This window comes from Panthera pardus, unplaced genomic scaffold (assembly GCF_024362965.1).
Source record: "Panthera pardus isolate Hobbes unplaced genomic scaffold, ASM2436296v1 HiC_scaffold_2, whole genome shotgun sequence".
NCBI classification, from domain to species: domain Eukaryota; kingdom Metazoa; phylum Chordata; class Mammalia; order Carnivora; family Felidae; genus Panthera; species Panthera pardus.
The window spans coordinates 32,020,130-32,040,453 of record NW_026526765.1 but is presented as its reverse complement, the minus strand read 5'-3'; the positions used below and the strand labels follow the sequence as shown (position 1 = coordinate 32,040,453).

At 36.4% G+C, this 20,324-nt stretch overlaps 1 pseudogene; it reads left to right on the top strand.

The window, feature by feature from the left end:
• The first annotated feature begins 1,479 nt into the window (after positions 1–1,479).
• On the top strand, positions 1,480–2,709 carry LOC109276029 (elongation factor 1-alpha 1-like; annotated as a pseudogene).
• The last annotated feature ends 17,615 nt before the right edge of the window (positions 2,710–20,324 follow it).

Sequence of the window (20,324 nt, the reverse complement as noted above, 5' to 3'; positions counted from 1 at the left end):
ACTCATCATTCCTTTACCTTACATGTTAACCACATACATGTGAAGTGGCTATTTAGATAATAATAATTTACATAATAAAATATTTACTGCTTTGCAGCTTTGGCTCTACACTGGGTCTAAAATATTCTGATTACAGAGCTTTCTCAAGATCTTTGATCTTTTGTTTCATAAGAATTGTGTATGCTCTGCATACATAGTATAAGCCACACCCACATTTTCCAACTTTCCCTCTCTACCTGTTTTTCCCCTGCTCTGCTTTCTGCTATGCCTTTCATTTCATTACTCATTCATTTCTAAAAATAGATGTAGTGACCACTCATTCTTCTGAAAAATTCTGAAACAAAGAAAGATACTATATCCATAAATAGGAAGACTCAATATTGTTAAGATATCAATTTTCCTCAAATTAATCTATAGATTTAAAACAATGCCAGTCATAATCCATCAGGCTTTTTTAGTGGAAATTGATAATCTGCTTCTAAAATGTACATGGAAATTCAAAGGAACTATAATAGACAAAACGATCTTCAAAAAGAAGAAAATAAGTATTTACACTATCTTGCTTCAAGATCTACCATACATATGCAGTCACCAAGACAGAATAATTCTGGTGTAAATCAGTGAAACAATAAGGCTCGGAAATAGGCCCACCTTGTCAGATTGCTCAGTTGTCTACAAAGGCACTAAAACAATGCAATGGGGAAAAGATGCTGGAATGATGTTGGAAGAATTGAACACATAAACATAAAAGGTAAACATGTAACAGTGTTTTTAGAAGAAAACAGGTTTTTGGGAGTTGGAAGACAGAAGTTTTATTTTAAGGCCACAATAATCAATAACCATAAAAGAAAAATTATTTTATTTTTATACTACTGAGTAAATTACTCTTCATCAGAATTTTAAAAAACCTTTGTTCATCAAAAGACACAATTAAGGAATTGAATAGGTAAGCAAAATCCCAGGAGAAAAATATTCACGAATTATGTATCTGACAAAAGTCCATATATATTTCTGAAGAGGTAACCTACGTCATTAGTCATCAGAGAAATAAAAATTAAGATCACAATAAGATGCCACTCCATACCTACCAAAATGTTTGAAATTTAAAAAGACACAACATAAAATGTTTGTGAGTATATTAACCAACTAGAATTCTCAAACCCTGGTAGCTGGAGTGTAAAATGGTACAAAAATCTTAGAAAAACTTTTGGTAGATTCTCATAAAACTAGATGTTTACCTTACCCTATAACTCTGCAATTCTGCTCGTAGGTAGTCACCAAATAGAAATTAAAATATATGCTCGTATAAAGACCTAAAACAAATGTTCATAGCATCTTTATTTATGTTAGATTAAAAACTGGAAGCAGCCCAAGTGTCCATGAAAAAAATAGATAAATTATCATGTACTCAGCTTTTTCCCAATGGGTTTGCCACCAGAACACAGGTATCATGAAAACCATCCCTAAACCTAAACCAAAATGGGAAAGGAAGACTTTCATATGATCATCATTGTCATTGGACATGTAGATTCAGGCATGTCTACCATTACTGGTCATCTGATCTATAAATGTGGTGGGATTGACAAAGAACTATTGAAAATTTTGAGAAGGAGGCTGCTGAGATGGGAAAGGGCTCTTGCAAGTATGCCTGGGTCTGGACAAACTGAAAGCTGAATGTGAATGTGGTATTGCCATTGATATCTCCCTGTCGAAATTCAAGACCAGCAAGTATCATGTGACCATCGTTGATGCCCCAAGACACGGAGACTTTATCAAAAATGTGATTACAGGCACATCTCAGGCTGACTGTGCTGTCATGATTGTTGATGCCGGTGTTGGTGAATTTGAAGCAGGTCTCTCCAAGAATGGACAGCCACCAACTTGTTCACCAGCTTGCCCTAGTGACAAGTCCTTGCCCCTCTACGATGTCTCCAAAAGTGGTGGTATTAGTACTGTCCCTGTGGCCCTAATGGAGACTGGTATTCCTGAACCTGGTGTGGTGGTCACCTTTGCTCCAGTCAATGTTACAACTGAAGTAAAGTCTGTTGAAATGCACTATGAAGCTTTGAGTGAGGCTCTTCCTGGGGACAACGTGGGCTTCAATGTCAAGAACGTGTCTGTCAAAGATGTTCATTGTGGCAATGTGGCTGGTGACAGCAAAAATGGCCCACCAATGAAAGCAGTTGGCTTCACAGCTAGGGTAATTATCTTGAACCATCCAGGCCAAATCAGTGCTGGATATGCACCTGTGCTGAATGGTCACACAGCTCACATTGCCTGCAGGTTCGCTGAGCGGAAGGAGAAGATTGTCATTCTGGAAAAAAAGCTGGAAGATGGTCCCAAGCTCTTAAAATCTGGTGATGTTGCCATCGTTGATATGGTTCCTATGTGTGTTGAGAGCTACTCTGACTATCCTCCTCTGGGCCATTTTGCTCTTTGTAACATGAGACAGACAGTTGCTGTGGGTATCATCAAAGCAGTGGGCAAGAAGGCAGCTGGAAATGGCAAGGTCACCAAGTCTGCCCAGAAGCTCAGAAGGCTAAATGAATATATCACCAGTACCTGCCACCCCAGTCTTAATCAGTGATGGAAGAATGGTCTCAGAACTGTTTGTGTCAATTGGCCATTTAAGTTTAATAGTAAAAGACTGGTTAATGATAACAATGCATTGTAAAACCTTCAGAAGGAAAGGGAAATATTTTGGGGACAACTTGTGTGTGTGTGGCAAAAGTCAGTACTTTTTACAGACACAACTTGACCAAATATCTGTCAAAGAATTTTGAGATCCATTAAAACAAAAGTTTAATGAGAAATAAACAAAACAAAAATCAGCTATGGTATACTCAGTCAATGGATTACTATTAAGCAATAGAAATGAACAAATTACTAATACATACAATGTTGATGTGCCTGAAAATTTTTGAGGTACCTGAGTAAAAGATACCTTATACAGAAGTGTACATATTTTATTGTTCGATTTATATGAAGTTCTATAATAGGTAAAACTAATCTCTGGTGGGAAAAATAACCAAAACAGTAGGTGTCTTCGGGGAATATGCAAAAGGTTTGATCAGGAAGGGGCCCAAGAAAACTTTCTCGGAAGATAACGATATTCCTTATCTTGACAAATCTTTGGGTTACATAGATATTCCTATACAACAAAAGTTATCATATGGTGCACTTAAGATTTGTGCAATTCACTGTATGGCAATTTAAAGTTTATTTATTTGAGAAAGAGAGAGAGAGCACACACAAGAGAAAGAGAATGAGCAGGGAGGGGCAGAGATAGAGGGAGAGAGAGAATCCCAAACAGGCTCCATGTTCTGCACAGAGCAGGGTTGACTGTGAGATCATGATCTGAGCCAAAACCAAGAGTCGGACACTCAACCAACTGAGTCACCCAGGTACCCCGCACTGTATGGCAATTTAAACTAAAAAAAGAAAAAGCTATAAACAAATATTGAACTCTAGTTAAGGACACGCATCCTGAAGTGTTAGGGGTGAAGGGTACTGATATTGGCAACTTACTTTAAAATGTGTCTGTGATGAGACAGATTGATGAAATGTCAGAGAAATGGATGGTTGGATAGATATGTGACAAAGCAAAGTGAGCAAAACGCTTATTTTATTTTTTAAAAGATTTTTTAAATGTTGATTTATTTTTGAGACACACACACACACACACACACACACACACACACACAGCATGAGCGGGGGAGGGACAGAAAGAGATGGAGACACAGAATCCACACAGACTGAGACACAGGCTCTGAGCTGTCAGCACACAGCCTGATGTGGGGCTTGAACCACAAACTGTGAGATCATGACTTGAGCCAAAGTCGGACCCATAACCGACTGAGCCACCCAAGTGCCCAAAATGTATATTTTAACATCTAGATTGTGTTCAAGTCAAGCTTCTTATATCTTTGAATTTTTTTGTTAATAAAATATGGGATAAAAGCAGTAAAAAAAAATGAAACTTAATTTTAAAATTTAGTGATGCTTATACTAAATAAGCTTCTAATTTGAAATTATCTGACTCAATATATTATATGTATTATGAGAAGATAATTTATTAAATGGCAACAAAAAAGCAGAGCCGTGAATGAAAAAACTGTTTGTAAAGTGCTAAAAGAATCCAGAGTGCCATGGGATTGAGTTTGATTTTTTTTTACCCAACATTTTCAGTAAAACACTTGTAACCATGATAGCATATTTGATTTTACCATATAGAATAAGATTCACACTTAAATTAGTATGTAAAATTTTTAAATTGAAAGAGACCTTAGCAATCATCTTTTAATCCCTCTGTTTTTTGTTTTTTTTTTTTTTTTTTTTTTTAATTTTTTTTTTCAACGTTTTTTATTTATTTTTGGGACAGAGAGAGGCAGAGCATGAACGGGGGAGGGGCAGAGAGAGAGGGAGACACAGAATCGGAAACAGGCTCCAGGCTCCGAGCCACCATCAGCCCAGAGCCTGACGCGGGGCTCGAACTCACGGACCGCGAGATCGTGACCTGGCTGAAGTCGGAGGCTCAACCGACTGCGCCACCCAGGCGCCCCTATCCCTCTGTTTTAAAGATGTGAAAGCTGATGTCCTCAAGGACTGTGAGTTTACTCTAAGTCACAAAGCTAGTAAATACCGGCATACTTACCAGAAACAAGACAAAACAAAACAAAACAAAACTGTGAAATCTGATTCATTTCCCTTTGAAGTTCTCTTGTAGAGTGTGAGAATCAGTCAGACCAGCATCTAGACTACCAGGAAGAGGCATCTGTGAGAAGGGAATAATAATGCCTGCTCTGCTACAGGAAATACCAACGCGCTTTGGATTGTTCTTAAGATGGTGAGAAACTTAAATACCACCCGTTATTTTCAATGTATGTGTAATACATCAAGATCTACACTTCAGGTCAGTGGATTTCCAAATGGGACTGATGTACTGGCTGTGATTTAACCCATTATTTCCCATAAAATTTACATCGGTCAGAATGCATAATCCAAGTGACCATGAGAGACAAATACATATGAAAGTCGAGCAAGAAGTGGCTGGAACACATTTAGATAGTTAGAAGGTTCATTAATCTTCACCATAAATTAAATTCTCTAACTGAAGGAGAATTTACAAGTTTTATTTTTGTATACAGTCTTCAAAGAGATTTGGAATAAAACAAATGTATTCAAATGCATAAATGTAAGCCATCCTCAAAGTAAAACATTAAATCTGAAGAAATATATTATTTGATAGGAACATAGCAATAAAATATGCCACAAAAACCCACAGAGTCTAAAGGATTTTCATTTCATGTGGACTCAAAGTATTCCATTTTCATTATTATTTTTTTAAATTTATTTAGAGAGACAGAGAAAGCGTGAGTTGGGGAGGGGCAGAGAGAGAGGGAAAGAGAGAATCCCAAGCCGGTTCCACACTGCCAGCATGGAGCCTGATGTGGGGCTCAAACCCATGAACCAAGAGATCATGACCTGAGCCAAAGTCAGATGCTTAACTGACTGAGCCATCCAGGCGCCCCCCAAAGTATTCCATTTTTAAAATGCTAACTTTTAAATATATATCGGCATAACCTTTACTGCATCTTGCCCCTACAGAGAAGACTAAAAAAGAAAATATGCTCAATAATTAGTTTCCTCATAATAAAATTCCCAGAAGAGCGTTATAAAAAAATAAATGTCAAGATTGCCATGGATATATAAGAATCTTCTGGGAACTCTGTGGAACACTATTTATTAATATACAGATAAGTACCTTTTATCTATTCAATGGCTGAATGAGTAGAAAAAATAATAAATGTCCATAGAGTTTTACAATTTTCAGGATATTTTATTTCCTTTTTTTTTTTTAACTTTTATTTATTTTTGAGGGACAGAGAGGCAGAGCATGAATGGAGAGGAGCAGAGAGGGAGACACAGAATCTGAAGCAGGCTCCAGGCTCTGAGCTGTCAGCACAGAGCCTGAAGCAGGGCTCGAGCCCACGAACTGTGAGATCATGACCTGAGCCAAAGTAGGATGCTTAACCGATTGAGCCACCCAGGCGCCCTTTGTTTTCTTTATCTGATATGATCTTCATAGTATCAAACTGTGCAATATCAAAAGTTGGAGTGGATATTAATATCCTTATTTCACCTGTTAAGCAGTTGAGGCTCAAATATTAGTCTGAAAAATAGCAATGTGCTATTAATAAAATCAGATGATGGAAAAATATATAGTAATTTGTCAGGTTCTCAGATAAATAAATATCAAAGACATGTCTAAAACATACGCTTTCAAGCTAGTGTTTTTTCCACTGAAACTTCTATCTACATTTATCACTTAAAGTGCTATCACATCAAGTCATCTTTTTATTTTTGAAAAATCCATTAGTTCCATCAAAGCATCATAAATCTGTTTCCATGTTTTCCTAATATGCTTGACAAAATGACATATAAACATAGAATTCCAGAATAGGGCACGATAAGTCAGTATACTCAAATTGATGGTAGTAAGAATGAAATGGTAAGCACAACTTGGCCTTTCTTGCTCCTTCTTTCTCCTTTCTTTCCTTTCTTCTATCAATTTATCTATGTATCATCTATCTGTCTATCTATCTATCTATCTATCTATCTATCTATCATCTACCTATCTATACTTTTAAGTACATCAGAATATACTATTGTGAAAATTAATAAAAAGAAACCTCCTTTAGAAAGGATTCAGGAGGCAAGCAAGGGAGATCTCGTGCCCTACTACTCATCATCAATTGCAGACCCAGCGGGAGGAAGAAAGTTTTCCTCTTCCTCAACAACAGGTAGCAGCCTAACCAATGAGAGTCATAACTCAGCCAATGAAAAGCCACTATACTTCAAATTCCCAGTTACTCCAAAAGACTTTTTGTTTATGACCGCACTCCCTAGTTCCCTCTTTCCTCTATAAAACAGTCGTCCTCTCCTGTATCTTACTGGTTTTGCAGTAGGTTGCTTCTCCCAGATTGCGATTTTCTTCTATTCCCAAATAAACCCATTGTCTTGTTTTGCTGGCATAATAGCTGGCAGTTTTATTCATGAGGTTAACTCTATTAATTATTTAATAATCTCTAAATAGTTCTTTCCATGTTGGAACATAATTATTTTTTAATTCTGTGTTGGTTATTTTATAAGGAGAGGTACCTAAATCACATGGCTTCACATGGGATTAGGAGAGCTGCAGAATGGAAAAAGACAATTAGGAAAGGAAATAAGTGGGTAGACTTTGAAGGACACCACACCTTTTGAATTCATCCATAATTACAAGGTGTTATGTTTCAAACTCTACTCTGAATCTGGGAACCCAAAGAATAGAATGCTGATTGAATGATGGCTTTAGCCTAAGTGACAAGTTTAAATTTTATTCTCCAGGCATTATGAAGCCTTTGAGTGTTCAAATTTGTTTTGATTTGGTTTTAGTTTTGGTCTAATGGGAGAAATAGGGTAATCCATTTCAGATTTTTATAAAATAAAGTATAGGGTTCATAAGAAAGAAAAGCTGAAAACATGGTACCCGATTAGAAAACCAATAGAGTAGTCAACACAAGAGAATTTAGGGCCTGAGTTGAAGGAGTAACAGTGGATTTAGAGAAGGGACAGAATAATACTTAGGAAGTAGAATCAATAGGATATGGTGAATGAACAGATATTTAAATTAAGGAAAGAGAGGGGTCAAAGATGCCTCTGAAATTCCTCTTTAGAAAAATGACAATTCCAATCAAGCAAACATTGGAAGAAATGTTTGTTTGTTTGTTTGTTTGTTTGGCTTTTTTTTTTTTTTTTTTTTTTTTGGTCAAGGCAGTATGTGTTGAAGAAAAGTGATTCAAATTAAGTTTGGAAAATGTCACTTATCTACTCTCCTCAGATAAATTGCAAACACTGTTAGGATTCTGCATGGAGTATAGCAGATGGTGGTTATTGAGGGGGGCAGCAAGGGATTTGCCTTGATACATACTGTATCAAGAGAAGGTAGGGCTACAGAACTGCTAACTCTAAAATGGGTAAATCCGAGTACTTTGGGTTTCATCAGTGAATAGTGGAAGTTGTTTTTTGTTTTGTTTTTTACTTTTATATTCAAAATTGATAGGCATGAGTCTCTATGTACTTGTACTATGTACTTAATCTGTGTGCTGTATGGTCCCCAGTCCCAGAAGCCCATAAGCAGCACAAAGAAGGCAAGAAAACACTTTCTTCCACTTTAGATCTTTAAAATTTCTGGATCTGTGGGGATGAGCAAAATACTGATGCTGTCACTTTCTTGTAATTATATGTACTTAAGTGCCTTTGAAACCAATGAACTTAGCTCTGTAAGACAAGCAGTCAAAACACCCCCCTTCATACTTCAGTCAAAGGATGAAAACCGCCAGTTATATTAATTTATACATTTGTTTGGGAATAAAACTTTCTTCCATTTTCCAGAGGCATCTAAACCCAGGCTTCTCCTCACCTAGAACATCAGAATGGCAGCTTCCAAATAAACTCAACAACCCAAGCCAGGATGTAACACTCTCTTTGTTGTCAGCATGGCATCCAAGGCAGCCATCTCCCCCTCCGTACCAATGGCCCCAGCCCCCTTACACTTTTACTTCATCTTCACATTCACCCAGTGTGGTCTGTACATAAAAGAGGAAAATTGCAACTGTTTAGACCCTGCAACTCCCTTCCTGATCCCCTAACTCAAGCATAGGCTCATTACTTTGCTAATTTTTGAACTTTTACTGAAATTCCCATAGAGAAATTGAGAAAAGACTTACTTGTTTGTTCTATGATATCGTGGTATCTATGAAATTTCATATTTAAAAAATTGTTTCAGTGTTTGGGGCAAGGGAGATTCCAAAAATGCTGTCTCAATTTTTTCCCAGAGGAGGACTCAACCCTTTAAATTGTTGGTTAGAATTTGTGGTTTTGCTTTTTTTAAACATCTGCTGCCTACTGTGGCTGTAGCAATCAAACGTTCATTCCATTTTATCATTCATTTGTTAGTTAAATCAGCAGAATCTGTCTCTATTTAATAACCACCCGAAGTGGAAATGAATTAGTCCTATAATTTAAATAGTGAACAAAAAATACACAGCTAATGAACATTTTTTTGGAGTCAGTTATTTTTTTCTATGCTAGAAAAAATGATGTGGAAATGTTCCTATCAGGAGTATCTCAATGAGTATTCTTACAGTATTCTTGAGAATTCAGGAAACATGCTTGCCCATCAGGAAACAGAATTACATGGATAGTAAATTTGTTTGGGTTTCCTCATGGACTCAAAAGCAGTTCCAAGGACCCAGGAATTTTCTATTGCAATTCTCTAATTAATACATCATATGAATACTAAACATGAAAGGGCATTGTGTAGATAAATCAATTTAATTGAAATTATTTTAGTAATTAACCAACCTCGTTCCTTCCAATTACTCTTCAACGAACTCCTTGTCCAGGCAAACATAAATTGAGTTTCTGGAATTCTGCAAGTACTTTTCTTTAGAAACTTTTTAAATTCCCCATGAAAAAAACTTAAGAAATATATTTTGTTAAGACTGTCTTGCTTCATTCTTTAAATTGAGCCTAAACATTTTAAAGAAATAAAAGTATCCTCTTACTGAGCTTGAGTTTTTCCATTCTGTTTTTAAAAAGTAATGGCTAAGTTAAGTAGAAAACTACATTATCATTAATATTTGAAACCAGATATAATTTAATAATTCTTACATGGCATGGTTATTGTTTGAAAGAAATTTCAAACTTATTAAAATGACATAATCTGAATGACTAATTTTATTACATTTTGTTGCTGAGGAAATACATGAAGTACTCTCAGCTGTGATTAGAAATTTTAATAATTTCTTATCTGAATAATAAGTGATGGAAAGAATAACTAAATTAAATGACAAACATGCAGGACACTTTCTAAATTAATAGAAAGTGAAAATAATTTATTATTGTTGCATTTGCTCTCAAAGGACTTTGCGGTTTCTTGTTTTGACTGTTTTAGATTTTGCCAATCTACACTGTTGTTTTTTTTTTAAGTTGGTTTATTTATTTATTTAAGAGAGAGAGAGAGAGACAGAGACAGAGCATGAGCAGGGGAGGGGCAGAGAGAAAGGGAGAGAGAGAGAATCCCAAGCTGGCTCTGCATGGTCAGTGTGGAGCCCAATGTGGGGCTCAAACTCATGAACCATGAGATAGTGACCTGAGCCGAAACCAAGAGCCTGATGCTTAACTGATTGAGCCATGCAGGTGCCCCTGCACTTTGTTTTATGGTCACCAGTTTTCCATCTTCAAAGAAATTAGAAAATGTGAAAATTACTTTAATCTGGTTATTAAAATGGTAGATTATAATTCACTTAAAGTGAAGTTTATGAATGAGTTGCTCAGGTAAGATATGCCATCACTTCCAGAGATCATTAAAAGTAGGTGCTCCTCTGTGCCAGCTGATACCGGTGTGTATTAGGAGGGTTAACCCAAGTGTGCACAACAGATTGATGTGAGGAGCCACCGAAGGCAACAAGATTGGTTAAGAAGCGATCTCAGTGCAGGCCTCCCGTTATGGTATGAGTAAGTCACAGGAATAAAAAGCAGAGCATAAAGAATACAGTCAATGACACTGTAATGGCGATGTATGGGGACAGATAGTAGCCACACTTATGGTGAACGTGGCATAATGTATAAACCTGTCAAATCATGACACTGTACCCTGAAACTGTCACGTCATGTGTCAGCTATGCTCAAATAAAATCTATGTAAAGAACTAATCTGAAAAGTTCAAGTGAGAGGTAATTATGGTCTGCATTGGTGGTGCAAATGGAAAGAAATGACACGTGAGAGATTTGGAATAGTATTATAAAAGGATATCAGACTGTGCATAAAAGAAAAGTTTTTTAAAAGAGACAATTTTTTAGAAAGTATAAAGGCAGGATGAGCAGAGATATTATTCATAGGTGAACATTCAGAGAAAAATGCTGATACATGACTGGAAGAGCAAAGATTAGTTCAATTGTAAGTTTAAGTTCAGTGTGAGGTCCTCACTGGATGATACAGGTAAAGCTATCCCGTAAGCAAATGATAGTAGAAACAGAGAGAGAGCATAGGACAAAAGTTAGGACAAGTGCTGAAATTTAGTCATCTGCATCAGTACTTTTTACGTTTTAATACAGATATGAATCGTCTAGGACTTCAAAAATGTACCCTTTGTCCTAGTACATTTCAGGTGGGGCACGAGAGTCTGTATTTCTTTTTATTATTATTATTATTATTATTTTTAAGAGAGAGAGAGACAGAGACAGAGGCTGAGTGGAAGATGGGCAAAGAGAGAGGGAGATAGAATCCAAAGCAGGCTCCAGGCTCTGAGCTGTCAGCACAGAGCCCGTCGCGGGGTTTGAACTCACAAACCGTGAGATCATGACCTGAGCCAAAGTCGGACACTTAACTGACTGAGCCACCCACCCAGACACCCTGAGATTCTGTATTTCTAATGAGCATCCAGTAATGCCCAAACTACTGGTCTGATGACCACACTTTGGATAGTGAAGTACATTTTTTCTCAAATGTCACTACTCCTTGGAATCTCAAAGAAATTTTAAAACAAACAAAAATGACTCCCGTTTCCTAGCCCCAGAAAATCTAACTGCGTTGATTGGAAGTACTGCATTTTAACTCCTAAGGCAATACGAATATGCCACAAGGTTTGAGAACCTTGTCAAGGTGGTAGTTTGAAAGACTGAAAAATAAAGACAATCCCCATTTAGACAGGTGTAGGGAAAAGTAAGACCATAAGGAAAAAAGCAACCGGAAAGATGCAAGGATAACTAGATGGGTTTTTGTATTTTGTAAGTCAAATCAGAACTCAGTGAAATCACTTCTGACTTCTGACTCCAGAATATAGGAGAATATATGATGCTCTAAGTCACTAAATTTGTGGTGATTTGTTTCAGCAGTCATAGGAAACAAATGCACCTATGAATTAGATATAGTTATTGTTTTAGTTCAGGCTGTTCCAATAGAATACCATTGATTGAATGGCTTAACCAGTGAACATTTATGTCTTACTCTTCTGGAGCCTGCAAAGTCCAATATTAAGGTGCTAGCTGATTAGGTTCCTGGTGAGAACCCTCTTCCTGGTTTTCAGAGAGCTGAGGATGGAGAGAGAAAGAGCAAGTTAGCTAGCTCTCTGGCATCTTCTTATAAGGGCATTAATGCCATCATAGGGACGCTACCCTTATTACCTAATGACCTCCTTAAGGTCTCATCTCCAAATACCATCACACTGGGGAGTTTCAATGTATGAACTTTGTGATGGACACATACATGAAGTTCATAGCAGTTAATATCCTGATTTTACAGATGAAAAATCTCAAATACAGAGAAAGTAACTAATTTGCCCAAAGTCACATAACTTCCAAATGATAGGATTTGAACCCTAACAGCCTGATTCTGGAACCGTCAAAATTAACAATAAGTAGGCTTACAAAGGAGCCTTCCCACCATTTTATCCATCCATTTCTAGTCTGTTTCATATTAAAAGGTTGCTGAGACTTTCTTTTCAATTATGTCTTGTGATTTTTCAGCATAATGCTTAACACTAAATGACCTAAGCTAAAATTGAGAATATTATTTCAGGCATAAAATTTCTTCATTCAGAAAATATTAACATCTGCTTATGAAATTCACAAGCATTATACTAGTACCAAACTAAGAGATTTTGATAGTCTTACATAGAACAAACTCCAGCTCCTTGATAAACAATTAAAACTTAATTCACTAGAATTTAGCCTTCATCAAAATCAGAGGATTAGAACCTCAGGGTTCAGCAGGAATGTTTATCTCCTCTCAAAGTAACCATAAAAACAGTGATTCTCAATAGTTTGTGTAGGAATGTAAAAGTTTATTCCCATTAATTGAATTTCAGAGAATAACTAAGTTGCACACACTTTACCAAAAATATTCTAAGCAAAAAGAGTAGTACATACACATGGGCAAAATTCAAACAGTGTAGAAAGGTATACAATGAAAAATGAGATCCATGTGTGCCATAGTTTCTTCCATAATTAAATTAACTGTTTCCATATTGGAGGGTGATCATATAACTTATTCCCTAACCAGCATATTTTTAAGAGTGACAAGTGCTAAACAGACAGAAAACCAGTGAGGGGGCAGGTAAAAACCAGGACTTAACTGGGTTAATTGGTGAAAATTGAAGATATTTTCAGGTTTTTCCAATAGCTAAAAATGCTGACATAAGGTTTATTGCATCTTAACGTTCTTTTGTAAGAATGACTACTGAATGAATCACTAAAAATATGTCAAAATCTGTGTGGATTTTGGTTTTGTCAGATATCAGATTACTCTCTAAATACACAACACCACTTTATTCTTCCACCAACAAAGTAGGAGAGCCTTGTTATCCCACCATCTTTCCTATAAGAAATAATACCACACATATTATTTTTTGACAATATATTTACATATTTAATAAATCACTTCTCTGATTTGTTTTGTATGCCTTTAGTTTTAAGTAAAATTTGTTATTTATTTGTTTGTGCATTTGTATATTTTCTGATACTTATTTATTCAAATCCTTTGCCCATGTTTCTATTATTTTTCTATTGTGTATGTATATGTGTGTGTATACATATAAAATATCTGTATATATGTCATATGTATAATAGTATGTATAATATTTCTATTCTAATATTTCTATGCATAAATAATATACATACTGTACTACATATAATATTTCTATTCTATCTAATATTTCTGTTAGATTTGGTTTGTGTAAACTCTGTGAATTCAAATAATTCACCCATTGCTTGTATATGTATTCCAAATGTTTTCCTAATAGACTCTTCATTGTTTCTTACAGAATTTTAAGAATTGTACTACTTATATGTTCTCAAATTTATTATTCATTTGCTTATTCTAAAGCCATAGCATTTTGAGCATTACTTTCAAAGAGAATTGATACATAGTCAAAATCATTGTCTGCGTCTTACAAGATAAGAGTTAGGTCTCTACTTAAATGCTCTTCTGAACATTTAGATTTGCTCTATCAATGGGCAAAGTCTATACAGGTAATCTCATACACCATCTCTGGTCATAAACCATATTAAGGAAGAGACTCTAGATGAACTGGCTTGAATCCATTGTTACTGCTACTCAAAAATAACAATCACAACAATACCCAACAATTGTGACATTGATAGTGTACCATGAACATCATCTTGGTACCAGATGTAACGGAAAGGAAGAAAATTAGCAAGTACGTTAGTCAGATTTCTACTTGTACTTATGAAAACAGTCCTATTCTTCATTACCTGCTCATCACCGTAGTATGCAAAAGATAATATTCTGCTTTCTCACTAATGCAAACCTTTCCTCAACACTCTCAACTTGTTCAGTGGGCTGTCATTAATTAACAAGGCTCATTGTCTTAATTTAGTTAAGAAGTAATTGACCAAACTATAATTGAACACCACTTTGAATGAAACCTTGATGAGTTATTGTTATTATTTTGAATTTGCATTTACTTTGGATGAAATATAAAATTATTTTGTTAATTCATTTAATTACTAGTCAAAACTAAGTTGAGTATCTTTTATGGGTTAGGAACTGATAAGTTCTTGAGATTCAAGGATAAGTAATGCTGTAGCTACATGCAAGAAATCCAATGTTTAGTTGTGGATTAAGGAAAAAAGGTAGGAGTGCCTGGGTGTCTCAGTCAGTTAAGCGTCCGACTTTGGCTCAGTCATGATCTCATGGTTTGTGGGTTCAGGCCCCGCATTGGGCTCCGTGCTGACAGCTCAGAGCCTGGAACCTGCTTCAGATTCTGTGTCTCCCTCTCTCTCTGCCCCTCCCATGCTTACACTCTGTGTCTCTCTGACTCCCAAAAATGAATAAATGTTAAAAACAAAAAAGAACAAAAAAGGCATATTGTAAAATGTAAAGGTTTTTAAAAATATAATACAATAAATGGAAGAGGTAAATTCAAGTAGAACAAGTATAAAATCATCAACAGAGAAAGACTGTATATACTCAAGTTAGGAAAAATTATCCAGACATCCTACTTATGCCTAATGTAAACAGGAGTTTAAGTGCATTAAAATGTATTTTGAGTGTTCTTTGGAGTTCATTATATACAGGTGACCATAATCCTTTACCTGAAATGATTCATCATTGCAACCAAGCTCAGTTTCAAGGGAGATTCATGAAATGGTGAGGGAAGAAGTGAGTGGACATCTGCTTAACCTGTTAAATAAGCCTAAACAGTTTGGCAGATCACGATGACAAATTTCTGAATCACATTTGCACAGTAGTCCAATTCATTTTGAGAATTTTTAAAATCCCACTTGAGAAAATTGGAAAAAAATCAGGTAGTATCATAAAAAAGACTTTTCATACCAGAAAGGTGAAGAAGAGGAAGAAGTGAAAGGAGAAGAAAGGTCAAAAGCTTCTACAATCCATTTATGAAAACACCAGAATTGAGCAATGGCCCCAAGGCAACAATAAAAGTAGAACAAAATCCCTGAAACATTAAGTATTCTCTTTTGGTTGCTATAGGCAACTAGATGTTAAGCACACAACTCCTAGTTCCTGCTCAATTACCCTGTGATACCCCTACTACAAAGCTTTAGATGGTGCGAACATATGTGTATATGAGTATTTCCGTTTCTTTAATAATACACAATCCTTATTAAAAAGCTAACCTTGAAGATAAGTGATAAAATTCAGATTCTGTGTTATTACAGAGTCTGGGGCAGGAGTGGTGGATTGTTCTTGAGACTCCAAGATTTTCCCAAATGTCTGACTCATTCAAACTCTACACATAGACTTTCCAAAACAGTTTTTATCTCATTTCGAAGTTAAACTTTGACCATGTACTGCAGAGCTTTTTATTTGCTTTCAGAAGGGAATTTCTTACCTTATGAGTGTATTTAGAAAGACCCAAGGATTGCTCATAAAAACAGTCAAAATCCCAGTCAGAAGTTGCTCAGCCACTCTCCTGTATGCCTTCTAGAAAGGGCTGTTGAGAAAATTCAGGCCTATTAGCTACAGTCGTTGAGGTTTGTGAATTCCAGTGAGACATAGAAAACCGTCATCTCAGAGATTTAGTAAGCAGGCCTTCTGACCTAACATTCCCTCTTGGAATCTTTTTCTACAGGATGATTTAATAGTTGTCACCCAGCTTGGGCTCTCAGCAACCATGCAGTATAACTATAACCATCAACTTTGACTGGTATGCTCATTTACTACTGGCTAGGGTCTACAAAAATAGTGAAACATGGCCCATTTCACCAAGCAACAAGCTTTATCACCAATAGCAGTGCCAAGGGGAGGCTTGCAAACTGAGTGATGCTTTAGCACTCCCTCTTATCAGTAGCCATGCAACCCACCAAAGATAACCCAAATAAATATAACAGCTATGAAAAAAAAAAACAGTATTCTTGCTATAGAAACACAGCCCCAAGAGAAGTTTCCTGGCCTCCAGGCTTCCATCCAGATTGGGGTCCACAAACACTCCCAATAGAAATTCTGGATTTTAGTGCTGGAAATTCTGGAAATTAGTACTTCAACCATCTTAATATTTTTATATAATTCAAGAAAGTGAATTATTTATTGAGAAACTATTCTGTTTATTTTATTCCACCTGATTATTTCATCAATGCTTTGAGGTAGATATCACTATTCCAGTTTTACAGATAAGAAAACATAGAATGAGACACTTTAAGTAACAAGATCCCAGCCATGGAACTAATAGTGGCAGAACTAAGATCTGAACTATGCACACCTCTGTGTGTAGAACAGAGCTCCTACTCCATCATCTACACACACAAAGATGTCAATACTGGCTTTCATTAGCTGCTGCATCTCTTTGTTTCAATGTTTGGGTTTGGTAAACCTTAACAGCAGTCAGAAAATATATTCTCAGTCTGAGAAAGATGGCATAAATTCTAATCAGTATCTAAATTCATAGGATCCCATGTGATGTGTTCATTGGTTATGTGTTTTGTGCAACCTTTAACTCTTGAAGCTCTCTTGGCCACTGATTACTTTGCAGGACTCTTGCTGTCCATCTTTCTCTAATTTCCTCCATATCTCTGCTGATTTTTTCCCATTATAAATGCTTGATGTCTAAATATTTTTAGGATCTTAGAACACCTTCTACTCTTTGATTTGTCCGTAATCAATTCTTGTCCCTACTCCCGACAGCAAGAAATATTCTACCCCTCCGCTATTCTATGCAAGGAATTTTTGTCAATGTCAGCTGCATCATTTACTTGTAGTGGATACAAACAGAATGGGAAGATATGAAAAAACCCTCTTTTTTCCCTTTTTTCCCCTCTCTGACCTCCCAAAATAGTTACAGTTAGCCATCCTCATCTCTGTCACTCAAGAGATAAGACAACTTAAACTTTTTTCATTTTACAATGAACCTTATCCAGTTCTGTTCTCAATTTCACCTGTAAAAGAACTATCCATTATTCACCCATTATATCTGCAACTTTTTCACTCCAGTGGCTTTGTTATCATCCCCAAATCCTAGATTAGAATTCCTTCATTTACACTGTTAGCCCAGAAAGACCTGTAGTTCCACTATACACGGGTGTTGGCTATAAAGGGGCCACTTCCTTTTAAAAAGCTAGATAAATAAAAGAATACAATACCTAGGAATAAATTTAACCAAGAAGGTGAAACTGCTGTATACTGAAAACTACAAGACGTGAATAAAAGAAATTGAAGAAGACACAAGTAAATGGAAAGACATTCTGTGCTCATGGATTGGAATAATTAATATTGTTGAAATGCCCATACTACCCAAAGCAATCTACAGATTCAATGCAACCCCTATCAAAATTACAGTGTCATTTTTCAAAGAAATGGAACAAGTAATTCTGAAATTTGTAAAGAGCCACAAAAATCTATAAATAGTCAAAAAATCTTGAGAAAGAAGAACAAAGTTGCAGGAATCACGCTCCCTGATTTTAAAATGTATTTTTTTTAAGTTTCTTTATTTACTTTTTGAGAGAGGGAAAGAGAGAGAGTGCCGGAGAGGCAGAGGGAGGAGGAGACAAAGAATCTGCACTGCATTGTCAGTGTAGAACCAGATGTAGGGCTTACACTCACAAACTGTGAGATCATGACCTGAGCTGAAGTCAAGAGTTGGATGCTTAACTGATTGAGCCACCCAGGCTCCCCTAAAACTATATGTCAAAGCTATAGTTTTTAAAACTATATTATATTGGCATAAAACTATGGAACAGAATCAATGGAACAGAATAGAGAACCCATAAATAAACCCATACATATACAGTCAATTAACTTATAACATAGGAGCCAAGAATATGCAACAGGGAAAGGACAGTCTCTTTAATAAGTGGTGCTGGGAATGCTGACCTGCCACTTACAAAAGAATGAAACTTGACTACTATCTTAACCCCATACACACAAATTATCTTTAAATGGATTAAATGCTTGAACATAAGACGTGAAACCATAAAATTCCTAGAAGAAAACATAAGCAGTAAGCTCCTGACACAGGTTTTAGAGATTATTTTTTTAATCTAACACCAAAAGCTGCACAGCAAAGGAGACCATCAACAAAATGAAAAGACAACCTACTGAATACAAAAAATACTTGCAAATCATGTATCTGAGAAGGGCCTGGTATATAAAATATACATATACGTCAATAGTAAAAAAAAACAACCCCTAACAATCCAATTAAAAAATGAGCAGAAGATCTGAATAGACATTTCCCCAAAGAAGACATACAGATGGCCAACAGGTACATAAAGAGATGCTCGACATCACTGATCATCATGAAAATGGAAATCACAACAATGAGGTATCACCTCACATGTGTTAGAATAGCTATTATCAAAAAGACAAGAAAGAACAACTGTGTACTGAGGAGGTGGAGAAAAGGGCATCTTGGTGCACTGTTAGCTGGGAAGGTAAACCAGTACAGTCGCTATGGAAACAGTATGGAGGTTTCTCGAAAAATTAAAAATAGCATTACCATATGATCCAGAAATCTCACTTATGGTTGTTTATCTGAAGAAAAATATGGGGCACCTGGGTGGCTCAGTCGGTTAAGCGTCCGACTTCGGCTCAGGTCACGATCTCACGGTATGTGAGTTCAAGCCCCGCGTCGGGCTCTGTGCTGACTGCTCAGAGCCTGGAGCCTGTTTCAGATTCTGTGTCTCCCTCTCTCTCTGACCCTCCCCCGTTCATGCTCTGTCTCTCTCTGTCTCAAAAATAAATAAATGTTAAAAAAAAAATTAAAAAAAAATTAAAAAAAAAAGAAAAATAAATCACTATTTCTAAAAGATAGATGTACCCCCAAGTTCCCTGAAGCTTTATTTACAATAGCCAAAATACAAAACTTAAGTGCCCATTGATGGATGAATAGATAAACTGTGGTGTGTGTGTATAACAAAATTATATTCAGCCATAAAAAAGAATGAAATCTTGCCATTTGCGACAACATGGATGGACCTCTAGGGCATTATGCTAAATGAAATAAGTCAAACAGCAAAAAGAAACACCCTATGATCTCTCCTATATGCGGAATATAAACAAACAAACAAACAAGCTCACAGATACAGAGAATAGGTTGGTGGTTGCCAGAGGCAAGGGTTTGGGGCAGAATAAATGGGTAAAGGGGGTCAAAAGGTAAAACAAGTGCAAAAAAGAAACTGAGGTCTGTTTGTATTTAAAAATATTCTTAAGAGGATCAGTCTTCAATCTTTTAAGAAGCACAGACTGAGGTCACTTTGGGAAGTATTTGCAGTAGCCTCCAGCCAATGTTTACTTGAAAACCTTGTTCAAAAAAAAGTTAAGCACACACTTGCCATATGACTTTTTAACGTCACTCCTAGGTATTTGTCCAATGTAAAATGAAAACATGCTCACCCAAAAACCCGTACAAGAATGCTTATAGCAGCCTTTTTAATACTTCTCCCTAAATGAAAATAATCCAAATGCCTTATACTAAGTGAAAGAAGCCCCAGGATATGTGTAAATTTTGGGGGCCAGCGAAGGAAAGCTCCACATCCTGGCACGCAGTGGTTGTAAGCCGTTTTTCAGAAGCGGAATGGCTTCTGAAACACACCTGAAACTGTCCTAGCTGAATGAGACACCCTCCCCCCTCCCTAACCCAGACGGAAGCTTCAGCTCCTGGCACAAAGTTGGGGAGAATTTTGTATTGAGAACATAATTCATTCCCTAGGCCCTTTCTGCCTCCTCCTCAATAATTTCTGGAAATTCTTACACAACAGTAGTTTTGAACGGACCCACCTTTGGAGAACTCAGTTTCCAGA